Below are 16997 nucleotides of genomic sequence, written 5' to 3'. Positions count from 1 at the left end.
TAACAGCATGAAGGAAGTGTTGGATGGGATGAAGATCATCACTGGCTGCAGCTCAAAGCAGGGTGCCACCATCGAGAGAGACGTGGAGAGAGCAAACCAGATGAACAACTTCTTTAACAGGTTTGACCACCCTAACCCACTCTCACCTCGGAGTACTGCAGCCTCCACCCATCCTTCTACTGATACCAGCATAGGAGAGAGTTTCCCCCCACCCACAATTACAGCAGCCCAGGTAAGCAGAGAGCTGAGGAGACATCGTGCCAGCAAAGCAGTGGGTCCAGATGGAGTATCGCCATGACTGCTGAAGGCCTGTGCGCTAGAGCTGGGGAGTCCTTTACAGAGCATCTTCAACCTGACCCTGGAACAGGGGAGAGTCCCGAGGCTTTGGAAAACATCTTGCATCACCCCAGTCCTAAAGGTACCACGTCCTAGTGAGCTGAATGACACTGCCTGCCGCTGTGACGTCACATGTGATGAAGACCATGGAGCGGCTGCTGCTTCACCACCTGAGGCCACAGGTCCCCCACAACCTCGACCCTCTGCAGTTCGCATACCAGAGGACAGAGGCAGTGGTGCTGTAAGAATTATGTTTCTGGACTTCTCTAGCACCTTCAACACCATCCAACCTCTGTTCCTTAGGGACAAGCTGACAGATGTGGGAGTAGATTTATACCTGGTGGCATGGATCGTGGACTATCTTACAGACAGACCTCAGTATGTGCATCTCGGGAACTGCACATCTGACATTGTGATCAGCAACACAGGAGCGCCGCAGGGGACTGAACTTTCTCCGATCCTGTTCAGCCTATATACATGGAACTTCCAATACAACTTGGAGTCCTGCCACGTACAAATGTTCGCTGACGACACTGCTATCGTGGGCTGCATCAGGAATGGGCCGGAGGAGGTATAGGAACCTAATCAAGGACTTTATTAAATAGTGTGTCTCAAACCACCTACACCTGAACACCAGCAAAACCAAGGAGCTGGTGGTGGATTTTAGGAGACCCAGGCCCCTCCTGGACCCCGTGATCATCAGAGGTGACTGTGTGCAGATGGTGCAAACCTATAAATACCTGGGAGTGCAGCTGGATGATACATTGGACTGGACTGCCAATACTGATGCTCTGTGCAAGAGAGGGCAGAGCCAATTATGCTTCCTTAGAAGGCTGGCGCCCTTCAACATCTGCAATAAGATGCTGCAAATGTTCTATCAGACAGTTGTGGCGAGTGCCCTCTTCTACGCAGTGGTGTGCTGGGGAGGCAGCATAAAGAAGAAGGATGCCTCACGCCTGGACAAACTGGTGAGGAAGGCAGGCTGTATTGTAGGCATGGAGCTGGACAGTTTGGCATCTGTGGCAGAGCGACGTGCACTCAGCAAGCTCCTGTCAATCATGGAGATTCCACTGCATCCACTAAACAGTATCATCTCCAGACAGAGTAGCAGCTTCAGCAACAGACTGCTGTCAATGTCCTGCTCCACTGACAGACTGAGGAGATCATTCCTCCCCCACACTATGCGACTCTTCAATTCCACCCGGGGGGGTGGGTGGTAAATGTTAACATTATACAAAGTTACTGTCTGTTATACCTGCATTTTTATTACTCTTTAATTTAATATTGTTTTTTATCAGTATGCAGCTGCTGGAGTATGTGAATTTCTCCTTGGGATTAATAAAGTAAGTATCTATTTATCTATCTGTCTATCTATCTACAGAATAATAAACCTACTCAGATTTTCCTGTCCTAAGAGCATAAGAAATCTAGACAGGCTTTTTTCTCTTGTTGGTGTCATAATTATTCTCTACAGGTTTTTCCTGCAGTAGAGATACCAATGAACCTCATGTGTAGTCTTTTTAGACTTGAGAAGTAACCAGACCAGACAGAGAAAACTTATACAGCAAGGCAGCAAGCAGTATAAAAAAAAAAAAACATTACCAAAAGGGAGCTCTTTATTGTAAAAGAGGAAATAATAATAATAATAATACATTTTATTTATATAGCACCTTTCCCATGCTCAAGGCGCTTCACAGAGTCTTAGAAAAAAAAAAAAGTAGGGTATATGTAACATTGGATACAAATGTTTTCCTGAATAGAACAATGAAACAGATAACAAAGCATTAAATAGAATAAAGAACAATAAACCAGAGTAAAATACTAAATTCAATACTAAAAGACAAACCTAACAAATAACCTAATTTGTGATATAACAGACACACAAATTATCCAGAGCACCTGGACAAAGAGGTAAACTGAAAGAAAGGGCAGAATGTTAAGTTAAGTTAAAAACCTTCCTAACTAGATGAGTTTTAAGTTGTATTTTAAAAGAATGAATGGGGTCAGTTGATCTAATTAATTTTGGGATGTCATTCCAAAGTCTGGGTGCTATGGAGCTGAAGGCCCTGTCACCCATAGAGTGCAGGTTAGTGTAAGGCACAACAAGATTACCAGAATCAGAGGACCTAAGTAGGCAAACAAGAGCATAGTGATTTAGAAGGTCACTGATGTAGTCCGGTGCAAGGCCATTTAAAGCTTTGTAGGTTATTAATAGAATTTTATATTCAATCCTGTAAGACACAGGGAGCCAGTGAAGGCGAAGCAGGATGGGTGTGATGTGCTCACTGTTGCTGGTTCGAGTAAGAACTCTTGCAGCAGAGTTTTCAATCAACTGGAAAGTTAATATAAGATTAGAAGAGACACCTGCCAGAAGCGAGTTACAAAAATCAATGCAGGATGTGATAAAAGCATGGACAAGTTTCTCAGCATTAGAAAAGGAGAGGAATGAGCGAATACGGAGGTGACAGTACGAAAGTTTCTTAATGCGGTTTATGTGGGCAGACTAAGAAAGGGAGGAATCAAAAATGACACCAAGATTCCTTGCATCAGAAGAAGGTCGGATGAGATCACTGTCAAGAGTGACTGAAAAGGAGTTAATTTTCTTAGGTGGCGCTTTAGTGCCAATTTACAGGAGTTCAGTTTTGTTGCAATTTAATTTTAAAGAGTTTTGCTCCATCCGGGTTTTAATTTTACTGAGGTAAGTTGTGAGCTGAGAAAACTCTGATGAAGTTGCACTTTTGACATGTTGAGTGTCATCTGCATAAAAATGATAACCCAGTCCATAGCTATGAATAATATGGCCAAGGGGAAGCATATAAATACAGAAGAGAAGAGGACCGAGGACAGAGCCCTGAGGGACTCCTTGTGTGACTGGCGCTGAGCTGGATCTGCTGTTGCCAAGACTAACAAACTCTTGCCTATCAGTCAAGTAGGACTTGAACCACTGGAGGGCAGTGCCAGAGATGCCCAGCATGTTCTCCATTCTGGACAGTAGAATGTCATGACTGACACTGTCAAATGCTGCACTGAGGTCTAACAAAATTAATATGCTGGTTTGTCCAGAGTCTGCTGCCATTAGTAAATCATTGGTTACCCGAAGAAGAGCAGTTTCACAGCTGTGCTGCCCCCTGAAACCAGACTGAAAGGGTTCCATCAAATTATGAAAGGTTAAGTAATTGGTGAACTGGAAGGCTACAACATGCTCAGGAACTTTTGACAGAAAAGGTAAGTGTGAAATAGGCCAAAAATTGTTAAGATCCTCACAATCAAGACCAGACTTTTTTAATATAGGGGTTACAGAAACGATTTTAAAAGTGGCTGGCACAAACCCAGTGTCAAGGGATGTATTGATTATTGTCGTAACAAGTCGGGATTATGGCATGAAGGCAGGATTTAAGAAGTGTGGTGGGGATGGGGTCCAGTACACAAGTAGTTGGCCTCATCTTACAAAGAAGGTCATTAACAAATGTCAATGTGAATGGTGAAAATTTAGAAAAGGAGTTGGATGGAGTGGGAAGACAGGGAAGGATATAAATGGATGATTGATTTATGTTAGTTGAATTATTTAGATCTTTAATTTTATTGCAGAAAAAGTGGAGGAATTTTTCACAATCTCACAGTAGAGGAGGTAATTGGGCCAGATGCAGGTTGAAGTAATTTATTAACTACAGAGAACAAAACCTTCGGGTTATCGTGACCACTTTCTATTAATCTGTCATATTGTGTGTTCTTGGCTGCAGTCAGTGCATCCCTGTAAGCCATTTGATGGTCAAAGAAAGCTTAGATGTGAACAGTGAGGCCAGTCTTACGTAACATTCTCTCAAGGCGTCGGCCAGTTGCTTTCATAGATCGTAGCTCTGAATTATACCATGGAGCTGAACGTTTAAAGGAAACCTCCTTATGTTTTAAAGGAGCTGTTTTATCTAGTGCTGAATGAAGGGCTGAGTTATAGTGGTCAACAAGACTATCTAGTGTTGATGGAATAGGTGAAGACTGAAAAAGATCACAAATGGATCCAGCAAGAACAGAGGGACAGATATTTTTAAGGTTTCGGAAAGAAATTTGATGTTTACAGGTAAGAGGAGGGAGAGGTAATGACACAGTGAAAAGCACTGATTTATGGTCAGAGAGTCCCAAATCACTGCTATAAGTGTTGCCGACAGATAATCCAGATGTGCAGATCAGGGCTAGTATGTGACCACCAGAGTGGGTGAGAAAATCAACATGCTGCACCAAGTCAAAACAGTCCAGTAAGTATAGGAATTCATTTCTCAGTTTACATGTAGTAATGTCAATATGGATGTTGAAATCACCAAGAAGAATGACTCTCTGGGAAAGTGAACTTAAGTGGGTTAATGATTCAGTCAGATCAGATAAATAAGATACATTGTATTTTGGGAGACGATAGACAACAACAAGTGAGACAGGACCAGTTTTTATTATTAGCTTAAGAGCCAGACACTCGAAAGACAATGGACCATCAATGGGGATTCTTTTGATGTTTAAGTTCAATTTAGCAATTACTATGACTCCTCCGCCTTGTTTTGAGCTGCGAGACTCCATGAAGTGAATGTATCCGGGTATGGTCACCTCCGTGACAGATGTAAAATCATTTGGTTTTTGCCACGTTTCTGTTAAGCATAGCAAGTCAAGGTTTGAGTCTGTAATGAATTCCGATAGCACCAGTGCTTTGCCATTAAGAGATCTTGAGTTAAACAGTGCAATACCCTCGATGTGGGTTCGTTGTGAGCAGGTCCATGACCAGAGTTTATTTTAACATATTGCAGATGTGGCACACTGACACTCCTATTTCCAAAGCCGTGAGTAGGACGGCATATTCCTGAGCAAATGCTGCCGGTGAACTTTTCATTCGTGGCCTGGCTGTGGCGGCGACCTGACCTGCGATGTAAATATTTCAGGGGCCGCACAGTACTATTGTCTTTTAGGACATTCCAGTCTGGCCATTTGCTCTGGACAAACTATTTAATATGAAGGAGTTTGTCACGAGAGTATTTTAACATAGTAGAGAGCAATACTTATCTGATAGAGAAGCAGCACAGCACAGCGGAGAAAGTGAGACAGGAGGATCCGGTGGCACAGACAAACAAACAAAACAGTAATCAAGATACAACAGATTCCTTTTTTCAGAATAAATGTACAGAATTGAAGATTTGTTAACACCCAATGAATCCTGTTTGTTTTGCAGACAAAAAAAAACAAAACTGTACTGTAGTGGATCAATAAATAAAGCAATTTTTAAACAAAAATAAAGTACTATCATATTTGGAATTCTTTAATCACTTATGTTATTTTGTATGACAAACCTCTTTCCTTTATTTATTTGAATACAGAAATGATTGCAAAACATTTTGGCAGCATACTGTAGTTTTAACCAAATCAAATAATACCAACTACATATTATACTAACCGTGATAGGTGCTGTGCTGATGCTACATTGGAATAAGTGAATTCAGAACATGGATGGATGGATAAATAGACACAGATTTGTGTTCTTTAAACATTTCTACTCTATAACTTTAAAGTAAACTGAAAGTAAAAGTTCTAATCAAAAGACCATTGTCAAATAAGACTGCTTCCATCCATCCATTTTCCAACCCGCTGAATCCAAACACAGGGTCACGGGGGTCTGCTGGAGCCAATCCCAGCCAACACAGGGCACAAGGCAGGAACCAATCCCAGGCAGGATGCCAACCCACCACAGGACACACACAAACACACCCACACACCAAGCACACACTAGGGCCAATTTAGAATCGCCAATCCACCTAACCTGCATATCTTTGGACTGTTGGAGGAAACCAGAGCACCCGGAGGAAACCCACGCAGACACGGGGAGAACATGCAAACTCCATGCAGGGAGGACCCGGGTAAGACTGCTTTATTTTATTAAAAGTATGAAAATTGCAGTTAATTAAATTAAGTACACTGTTTAAGATTAATGAACTGTAATAGGAACTTTGCTATTCATCACATTGTTTTTTGGCTATTAAAACATTGCTAAGGGTATTAGCATTAAGTCTTTTAATTTATATATTGTGAAAAGGCGCTATATAGACGCCAGCCCGACACAGACTGACACCGTGAGGCACACATAAAATAAACAAATTTTTTATTTCCTTCACCTGTGGGGCACGTCTTCCCCATGTCCCACAGGCACAACATAGTCCCAAAAGACACACCAAACAAAACACCACCACAAAAACGCTCTTCCTTTCCTTCACTCCTCTTGGCAGCTTCGACTCCCTCCTCCCGACTCTGGCTCCTTGAGTGGTGACTGCAGACTCCTCTTATAGCCCACCCGGAAGTGCTTCAGGTGGTAATTAGTCTAACTAGGCTGCACTTCCGGGTGTGGCTGCATCACAGCCCAGATGGGCTCGTTAAGTACTTCAGCTCCCCTTGGCGGTGGCCACGGAGCCCAAAAGGCATGTGCTCCGGTGTTCCACGACTGTGGCCCCGGTACCGCCCAGGGAGGCTGCCACCAAGTGTTCCGGGGAATGTAATGAGCCTCGCATGGCAGCTTCCCCGGATTCAGTGTCAAAGGGGCGTCCCGGCCGGACATGTTGGGCCCAGGCCATCCGTCACAATATATTAAGTTCTAAACATAAAACAAGGAAATATTTTTAGTTATAAAAAAAACCTCTCACAACTAGATTTTAAATTTAGAAATTAAAAACAAAAAATAACATGGGTGGATAAATAAAGAGACATAGATTTGTGTTCCTTACACTTTTATACACTTATAACATTATAAGTAAACTAAAAAAGCTGTAATTTAAAGAGTATTGTCAAATAAATATGAAAATGTTGGTTAATTAAATTGTTTAAGATGAATGGACTGTAATAGGAACTTTACTATTAAAACATTGTTAAGGGCACTTTAATATCATTTCTTTATATCTCTTAAGTTCTAAATATAAAACAAGTAAATATTTTTAGTTATAAAACACCCTTCTAATTGGATATCAAATTTAGAAATTAACAAATAAACTTTTGTTTAAATGATTTTTGAATTTATCCATCCATCCATTCATCCTCTTCCGCTTATCCGAGGTCAGGTCGCGGGGGCAGCAGCTTGAGCAGAGATGCCCAGACTTCCCTCTCCCCGGCCACTTCTTATAGCTCTTTTGAGAGAATCCCGAAGCGTTCCCAGGCAAGCCGGGAGACATAGTCACTCCAGCGTGTCCTGGGTCTTCCCCGAGGCCTCATCCCGGTTAGACATGCCCAGAACACCTCACCAGGGAGGCGTCCAGGAGGCATCCTGATCAGATGCCCGAGCCACCTCATCTGACTCCTCTCAATGTGGAGGAGCAGCGGCTCTACTCTGAGCCCCTCCCGGATGACTAAGCTTCTCACCCTATCTTTAAGGGAAAGCCCAGACACCCTGCGGAGGAAACTCATTTCAGCCGCTTGTATTCGCGATCTCGTTCTTTCGGTCACTACCCATAGCTCATGACCATAGGTGAGGGTAGAACACAGATCGACTGGTAAATTGAGAGCTTTGCCTTACAGCTCAGCTCCTTTTTCACCACAACAGACTGATGCAGCGCCCTCATCACTGCGGATGCTGAACTGATCCGCCTGTCGATCTCACGCTCCATTCTTCCCTCACTCGTGTACAAGACCCCGAGATACTTGAACTCCTCCGCTTGGGGCAGGATCTCGCTCCCAACCCTGATAGGGCACTCCACCCTTTTCCGGCTGAGGAGCATGGTCTCGGATTTGGAGGTGCTGATTCCCATCCCAGCCGCTTCACACTCAGCTGCGTACCGATCCAGAGAGAGCTGAAGATCACGGCCTGATGAAGCAAACAGGACAACATCATCTGCAAAAAGCAGTGACCCAATCCTGAGCACACCAAACCAGCCCCCCTCAATGCCCTGGCTGCGCCTAGAAATTCTGTCCATAAAAATTATGAACAGAATCGGTGACAAAGGGCAGCCTTGGCGGAGTCCAACTCTCACTGGAAATGGGTTTGACTTACTGCCGGCAATGTGGACCAAGCTCTGACACCAGTTGTACAGGGACCGAACAGCCCTTATCAGGGGGTCCGGTACCCCATACTCTCGGAGTACCCCCCACAGGATTCCCCATGGGACATGGTCGAATGCCTTTTCCAAGCCCACAAAACACATGTAGACTGGTTGGGCAAACTCCCATACACCCTCCAGGACCCTGCTAAGGGTGTAGAGCTGGTCCACTGTTCCATGACCAGGACAAAAACCACACTGTTCCTCTTGAATCCGAGGTTCGACTATCTGATGGACCCTCCTCTCTAGGACCCCCGAATAGACTTTTCCAGGGAGGCTGAGGAGTGTGATCCCTCTGTAGTTGGAACACACCCTCCGGTCCCCCTTCTTAAAGAGGGGGACCACCACCCCGGTCTGCCAATCCAGAGGCACTGTCCCTGATGTCCATGCGATGTTGCAGAGGTGTGTCAACCAAGACAGTCCTACAACATCCAGAGCCTTGAGGAACTCTGGATGTATCTCATCCACCCCCGGGGCCCTGGCACCAAGGAGTTTTTTGACCACCTCGGTGACCTCAGTCCCAGAGATGGGGAAAACATGTTAATGGGATTGAGGAGGTCTTCAAAGTACTCCCCCCACTGACCCACAACGTCCCAAGTCGAGGTCAGCAGCACACCATCCCCACCATATACAGTGTTGACACAGCAGTGCTTCCCCCTCCTGAGACGCCGGATGGTAGACCAGAATCTCATTGAAGCCGTCCGAAAGTCGTTCTCCATGGCCTCCCCAAACTCCTCCCACACCCGAGTTTTTGCCTCAGCAACCACCGAAGCCGCATTCCGCTTGGCCTGCTGGTACCTATTAGCTTCCTCCAGAGTCCCACAGGACAAAAGGGTCCTGTAGGACTCCTTCTTCAGTTTGACGACATCCCTCACCGCCAGTGTCCACCAACGGGTTCAGGGATTGCCGCCACGACAGGCACCAACCACCTTACGGCCACAGCTCTGGTCAGCCACCTCAACAATAGAGTCACGGAACATGGCCAATTCGGACTCAATGTCCCCCACCGCCCTCGGAACGTGGCCGAAGTTCTGCCGGAGGTGGGAGTTGAAGCTACTTCTGACAGGGGACTCTGCCAGATGTTCCCAGAAGACCCTCATAATACGTTTGGGCCTACCAGGCCTGACTGGCATCCTCCCCCACCATCAAAGCCTACTCACCACCAGGTGGTGATCAGTTGACAGCTCTGCCCCTCTCTTCACCCGAGTGTCCAAGACATGTGGCCGCAAGTCACATCGAACTGAAGCCTAGGGTGTCCTGGTGCCAAGTGCACATATGAACACCCCTATGCTTGAACATGGTGTTTGTTATGGACAATCCGTGACGAGCACAGAAGTCCAATAACAAAACACCGCTCGGGTTCAGATCGGGGGGGCCATTCCTACCAATCACACCCTTCCAGGTCTCACTGTCATTGCCCACGTGAGCATTGAAGTCTCCCAGCAGAATGAGGGAGTCCCCAGAAGGTATGCCCTCTAGCACACCCTCTAGGGACTTCAAAAAGCGTGGGTACTCCAGACTGCTGTTCGAGCATACACACAAACAACAGTTAGGACCCATTCCCGCACCTGAAGGCGGAGGGAGGCTACCCTCTTGTCCACCGGGGCAAACCCCAATGAACAGGCTCCAAGTTCGGGGGCAATAAGTATGCCCACACCCGCTCTGCGCCTCTCACCGGGGGCAACTCCAGAGTGATAGAGAGTCCAGCCCCTCTCAAGGAGATTGGTTCCAGAGTCCAAGCTGTGCGTTGAGGTGAGCCCGACTATATCTAGCTGGAACCTCTCGACCTCGCGCACTAACTCAGGCTCCTTCCCCTTCAGAGAGGTGAAATTCCACGTCCTAAGAGCCAGCTTCTGTAGCCGAGGATCGGACCGCCAAGGTCCCCGCTTTCGTCCACTACCCAACTCACACTGCACCTGACCTCCTTGGCCCCTCCCATAGGTGGTGAGCCCATAGGAATTGAATTTAGTGTCTATTATTATACATATATCTGCTGGTGGCTCAAAATACAGACACTGCAGGCTGTTTTGGCAGAATTTCAGCAAGAAACATTGGAACCTAAGGTGACAATTGTCCATCGAAATACACACATTCAAGTGCCCCCCCCCCCCCCCCCCCCCCCCCCCCCCACACACACACACATTGGACTAATTCAGAGGCGTTGTATGTCCAGAGATGCACATTATTAAAATGGGTAAAACTGGAATACATAAAAAATATACATAGACTGACTTTAATGAGTATCAGGAGTTGAAAGCCAGCAGTGCTGTGTACTGCGCCATCATACTGGCCTACAGACAGTATTATAGATGCAAAATAATTGCTATATATTTAAATTATTTGTTTAATGTTTTAAATTCATTATGTGAGTTAATGAGTTTAGGCACAGACTAACCACAACAAAATGTAAAAATTATTAACTACAAATCTTTAAGGAAAACACAATAAATTAAAAAAATATATATTTCTCTAAGCTAGTTCACACTATATTGAAAACAATAATTGTCAATGAATTAAACAGCATATGAAAGCAATGCAGTACAGGCAAGGAAGAATTAAGGCATACTGATTGAACAAATGCATTAAAAAAGTATACTGAATTTTAATTTTACAAATAACTGCAAAGTAAACATTGAATATTCAGTATGTATATAAGCAGGATATAACCAAATATATTTTTGTATTATAGTTGAAATTGTTATGTATTAGTTACACATATAAAAAATTAATTACATACAATGCTGAGAGTAAAAACTGTTAATTAAATTGTTACATCCTGTATTTATTTGTGCAGCTGTAAGAGCTGCTAATGATTAAGAAGACTTATAGTAAAGTATTTTGGAATACTTCTGAAAAGAGGAAAACATTTCTGAAAAAAGTTAATTTAAAAATTTGACATCAATAAGCAACTGCATAATTTATATTGTGGAATAAGTATGTAAAACTAAATTTAAAATGAGTTAAATAAAGGAGGTTGACATTGTTTTATTATAAGCCCAAATTAATATATAGTTAAAGAATAATATTTCAACACACAAAAAAGCATGCACAACATACTATTTATTTACATAAATGTATTTAAATGCAGGTGTTGAATAAGGTCAGGCTACTGAGGAAAAGACTTGTTAATTCTGGTGCACAACTTCCTTTCCAGCTTATAAAATTTAACAAGATTCTATAGTCATAATTAAGGACATTTTAAAAGTGGACTGCAATTTTACTGAGAAATATAAAAATGTTTTGAATATTACAACAAATGATTCCTTTATAAAATGAAACAAGTTGAATATGTTAACCTTCTATAAAGACATGCTAAATTGCTCTGTAATTATTTGAGCATACAAAAGCTTGAATGCTGATCTAGTAGGTCTGAGAAGTTCTTCTTAACCGAGTCCCATTTCTCACTATCTGTCACCAGAGGCCAATACTGCATCTTGTCACAATGATAGATGGGAATATTATCACTTTGTGACACCCTTCCGTGCGGCTGCTTGTAAAACCCATGAGTCAGCTCTATTGATCTTATGATGTCCATGGATGGATACTTCTACAATCTGACAAAGTTTGTGACAGTTTTGCTTTGTAAGGTCAAAGATCAAATGAATGACTCCTTTATCAGAAAGCAGCAACTTACTTTGGTATGGGAAACAGGTTTTTTACATTCGCAATGAAGATCATAGTTTCATGTAAAGCAAATCTAAGGTGACTCTTATTTGATATATGATTAGTGTGGGATCTCTCAGCTGTTTAAATATTAAAACATATCCTTAATATATCCCCATATCATAAATTACCTTTTACCATAATTGTTTGATCCACAGACCTCTAGAATATTTCATTGCAATAAAGAAATTGGTGAGATTTTATTTTAATGACATCTAAAAAGCTTTCCAATGTTTATGCACCTAAAACAGATTTATACCAAACAATTAAAAAAAAAAGATTTGAACAAGATTGTTCATCTTTACTGATATTTTAATTTAACTTCATAAATATTTTCCATAGATTGCTATGAAGATTACCTTTCAAGGAGCCATGAGCTAAATACTTATCTTTAGCTTTTTGATTTTTTTTTTCTAACTAGACCTTGGGGAAAATACTCAAACTGACATTAATTTAATTTACTACATATTCCAGGTAAATAAATGATGTCCCTGGCATTTTCTCAGATGTAAATGAGTAGAACACCAAATATTAAAATCCAAATTTTTGTATCAAATATACGTACTGTATATGCATAGAAATGAACAAGGATATATTGCAAGTTGACAAAAAGCAGTTCACATAAATTAGCAAGCTTAAAAATAATGTAAATAATTCCAGGACTGATTTAGGTAATTTTAATTTTAATTAGTGGCAACAAATATTGCTATATTAATAGATGAAGCAGACAGTCCCCCTTTCTGGTTAGTTCTACATGAATTTATTTTATTGCATATTGCAGTTTTTAAAAATCTCCAAAACTTGTATCTTGTTATTGAACCATACAAAATTTGAACAAATATTATATTGTTATAAATGTTTCTGATTTGTAAGCAATTTTACCTTACTGTTTCAATCTAATAAATCATTTAGATTTAATACTGTTATCCTTGTTGTCCTGGATGATAATTGTTCTAGTAAATATATGAGAATAAACTGAGTTCTAAAATAAAACTATGCAAATGCAGTGTTTTTGAACCACTAATTATACTGATAGAAATGAATATGCATTGCTGACTTGTATCACTTTACTAAGCAATATTTCTGCAGCATATATAAGTTGTTTCATCTACATATGAAGTGGAAACTGGAAATAACAGCAAAAAAATACTTACCTTTGATAACATATTACAAAACATATTAAATATTTAACTAGGCACTGTATTAAAGAAGTTCAACTCCCAAACCATGCTAATACTTCACTGGCTAATTCTTCCTTAAGGCCAGTTATCATGTTACCTGTCTAGCCTACTTCAAGCAACATTTCCCACAGATTTGACCAGCAGCTACTGTACATTATAAATTTGTTGTATTATTACTGACTTTGTAAAGAGTCCTGTGAAAGCTGTTGCCATAAAAGAAAACACAGAAAACTTCCAATGCTGATTTAGAACAGAAAGAGTGCTAATACAACATCAAGTATGTACTATGAGATAAAGTTGCCTAATAACTAAAGAGTTTAACTTACCACTTAAAGGGCATGGCCTAAAATCTTAAAATGTCTCAAAGCATTATGGAATGATGAAAATTGTATTTAGTATCTACTTGCTTTAAAGTGACATTTACCTCTTAAACTATTAAAAATAAAGAGTGACTGGTTAACTCATAGATACGAAATGGATCAGTGTTTGCAAGCTCCGACATAAGTTCACCTCAATAGAAAACAGCACACCTTAAATGCAAAATTTGAATATTGTTGAGTGTCTTAGCAAATGGACTCTGTTGGTCACATTCGTAACTGTATTAACTATATTGTTGTGTTACTGAATATTTAGGCTCAAACTGCATATAGTATATAATAATTTACCAAAAATTATTTCCACATAATTAGCAGGTTTCTATTTCCAGGATTTAGAAAAAATGTTCCTAATATAGAAAACAAATAATATAACAGAAAAAGTAAGGAATATGCGATATAATCTATAAAAATACTGTAAAGCTGAATTCACCTCTGATTGTTTGTATGTATATGTTGTAACATGCAACAGACTCACACATTTTAATGAAAATTGGAGGTTTTGAGGCTGGATGTGTTCTTTCCTCCTTGGTCTAGACATCCTATCCCTTCAACTTTCTACTTTTTCTATTTGCAGATGAGGTCTGTGCTCTGTTCATGTCGATTTCCCCTCTTCTAACTCCCCCCTGTACTCATCTGGTTCATCCCTTTCTTATAAGTCCAAAACCAATATCTGGTCTCAATTCCATTCTCTGCAAAGCTTCCCTCCCAACTCTACTAATAATGTCTAATTAGCTAATAGAACTTTCCCCATTCTCTGAGTTTTGCTGTCAAACCATCTTTCAAGTATTTCAAAAATTCCTGTTAAAATCCTAATCACCAGCCCACAATTTAATTTTTTTCATAGACTGTACCCTACTCCCTGGAGATGTTATCATAGTCTTTAACCTGGTTACCATTTCCTCCTGGGGTGGTGGCCTTCTGGGGTAGAAGATCATTTGTGAATTAACTTCCACTTAATAGCTTGCTCTGTGCCTTCCACCTCCAGCAGGTAAATAAAAGTCCAGAAGTTGTGTTTAGTTTATAGACCCTTACACTGGTGTACCATCAACTTGTTCAAAACCTTTTTTTCCTTTGCTTTCCTTTCTCCTGTTGCAAACGTAAATTTTTTTCAATGCCAATCAAACAGGATTCCATCTGTTTTTTTCCATCTGCAACATGAAGGATGGCAATACTGCGATCTGAAGCTGTCACACTACAATGGAGATTTTTTTTAAATTATTTTTTAATTTTCCAGGTATCATACAGCAGCTGAGTTATTATATCTTTGCATGGGCCATTTATTAAAACAAGTAAAAAAAAAAACCTATTAACTGAAAAAAATAAACTGTGAAAGTTCTTTTTTTGAAGGTTCAAAGAACTGAGAATCTTCTTTAAATTTCCTTTGAATCTCTGAATACATGAGTTTTCTCAAAAATGCTTCAGGAAAAAAAAATGTGGAGTATGGCCAAAATATGAAATACACTTAATAAAAGTGATGTATTACATTACAAAAATTTGAATATTTGGACTTTTTTGGCCCTAACTTTGAACACATTATTATTAGATACAAGAGCTAAATCAATTGAACTTGCACTTTCAACCAGATACTTAGTGAAAAATTCAGACATCTATTTGAAACCTCTGAGTGAAATTTTGAAATAATGTCTAGACAACAAACGTTAACACAGCTAGTTCTATATAAAAATAATGTTTCATTTGAGAAGAAATATCACAGTTATGTTATTAAATCCTTTGTTACAACACTAATAAAAAAAACCAAGAAGCAATGAGGTTGATTTTCAGGCCTACCAAAGAGTTTAATTTCCACATATCAATAAACTTACACCTTAGTTTAATTTTCAATTTTTCTAACATCTGTTACTTTAACTTTTTAAATTTAGATTCACACAGTAGTACGGGCTGACTCAATATAGCCTTTTAGTTTATAGTAAAGAACTTTAGCCTTCAGACCAAACCCATTCTGACTTTACTTGTCCAGGTTAGACAACACCATTTAGTATATTTACCTCCTTAGCATTACATTTATTCTTGAAAAAAACATGTAAAAAGCATTGTATTATTTATCCTGAAACATTACATTTTATTAAATCTGAGCATTCAACTGTAAAACATGCAAAACACAAAGTATAAAGTCACAACTGTACAAATGATAATAAAAATAATACTAATACCGTATATACTATCAATATGTGTTGTTTGTGTGGTAAAGCACAGTGAAATACATAATCCAACATCAGAGTCAGAACAATAATAGAGTGATTTATTCCTTGTGGATTGTCTTTCCAGACTGATCGGCTTTTGAACAGCCCACTGCACAAGTGCGATTGACACGAACATCACTTTTTGATTCAACAAAATCACATTTGATTTCACTTTCCATTTCAATTTCACTGCCTGAAGACAGATTAACTTCGTCATCACTGCTTGTATCACTGTCAAAAGTGTGCAACACCTGGGCTGCTGAAAAAAGTTTCTTATGAGAGGCCATTATGAGGCTAAGACAAGACGTGTCTGCACCATAGCCTAAGTAACACTTGGGCTTACGCAAGACATATCATTTCTGAAGCAACGCTCCATACTAATGCTGTTGGCACTTTTACAGCCCTCATAATCCTTGGGTCTTCCACAAGACACGTCTAAACAGTTGCCCAAGTGATGCTCGGAACTAACGCTTTTAGCACTGTTTTTAAGGCCCAAGTGAAGCTCGGATGAAACACTAAGGAGGTTAAGCATGACCCATTTAAAACTGCTTTGTGTATTATTTATTGGTTAACCTGTCCAAATGATAAAATCCGTTCATAAGTTATTAAATTACATTCATTCTTTATTAGGCTTTGTATAAATACACATTAATGATTTGCTTCAACTGCCGTGGGCTGGCGCCTTTCCCGGGGTTTGTTTCCTGCCTTGTGCCCTGTGCTGGCTGGGATTGGCTCCAGCAGACCCCCGTGACCCTGTAGTTAGGATATAGCGGGTTGGATAATGGATGGATGGATGGATTTGCTTCAGGTTCCATGTACCATTTTGTTTTTTGTGCCTTTTTTCACAAAGTTGCAGCAGCAAACTGTCTAGATTTCACATACTAAATCAACACTTCTAGTTAACAAGCATGACCAGTCAATGGTAAGATAGATTTCTGGTCATTTTTTCCATTTCACAAAAGCTGAATTAATGAAATGGCATTTGGTAATATAAGAAGTTGATTTAGTTTTTCATTTTGTAAGGTGTGCTTTACTGTCACTTTTTCTCAGGATTTTCAACATGTTGGAGTTGCCTGCCAAGGCCCACATCTCAAACAGCAATCAGCTGAAGTTGCAAAATTTTCATCAAGGCACACTGCTAAGCAACCAAAACAAGTTGCTTACAAGGCCACAGTTAGAAATTAAGCCAAG

This window comes from Erpetoichthys calabaricus, chromosome 9 (genome assembly GCF_900747795.2).
Source record: "Erpetoichthys calabaricus chromosome 9, fErpCal1.3, whole genome shotgun sequence".
In the NCBI taxonomy this organism is placed as follows: domain Eukaryota; kingdom Metazoa; phylum Chordata; class Cladistia; order Polypteriformes; family Polypteridae; genus Erpetoichthys; species Erpetoichthys calabaricus.
The sequence above is the reverse complement of the archived record's forward strand: the minus strand, read 5'-3'. Positions refer to the sequence as shown.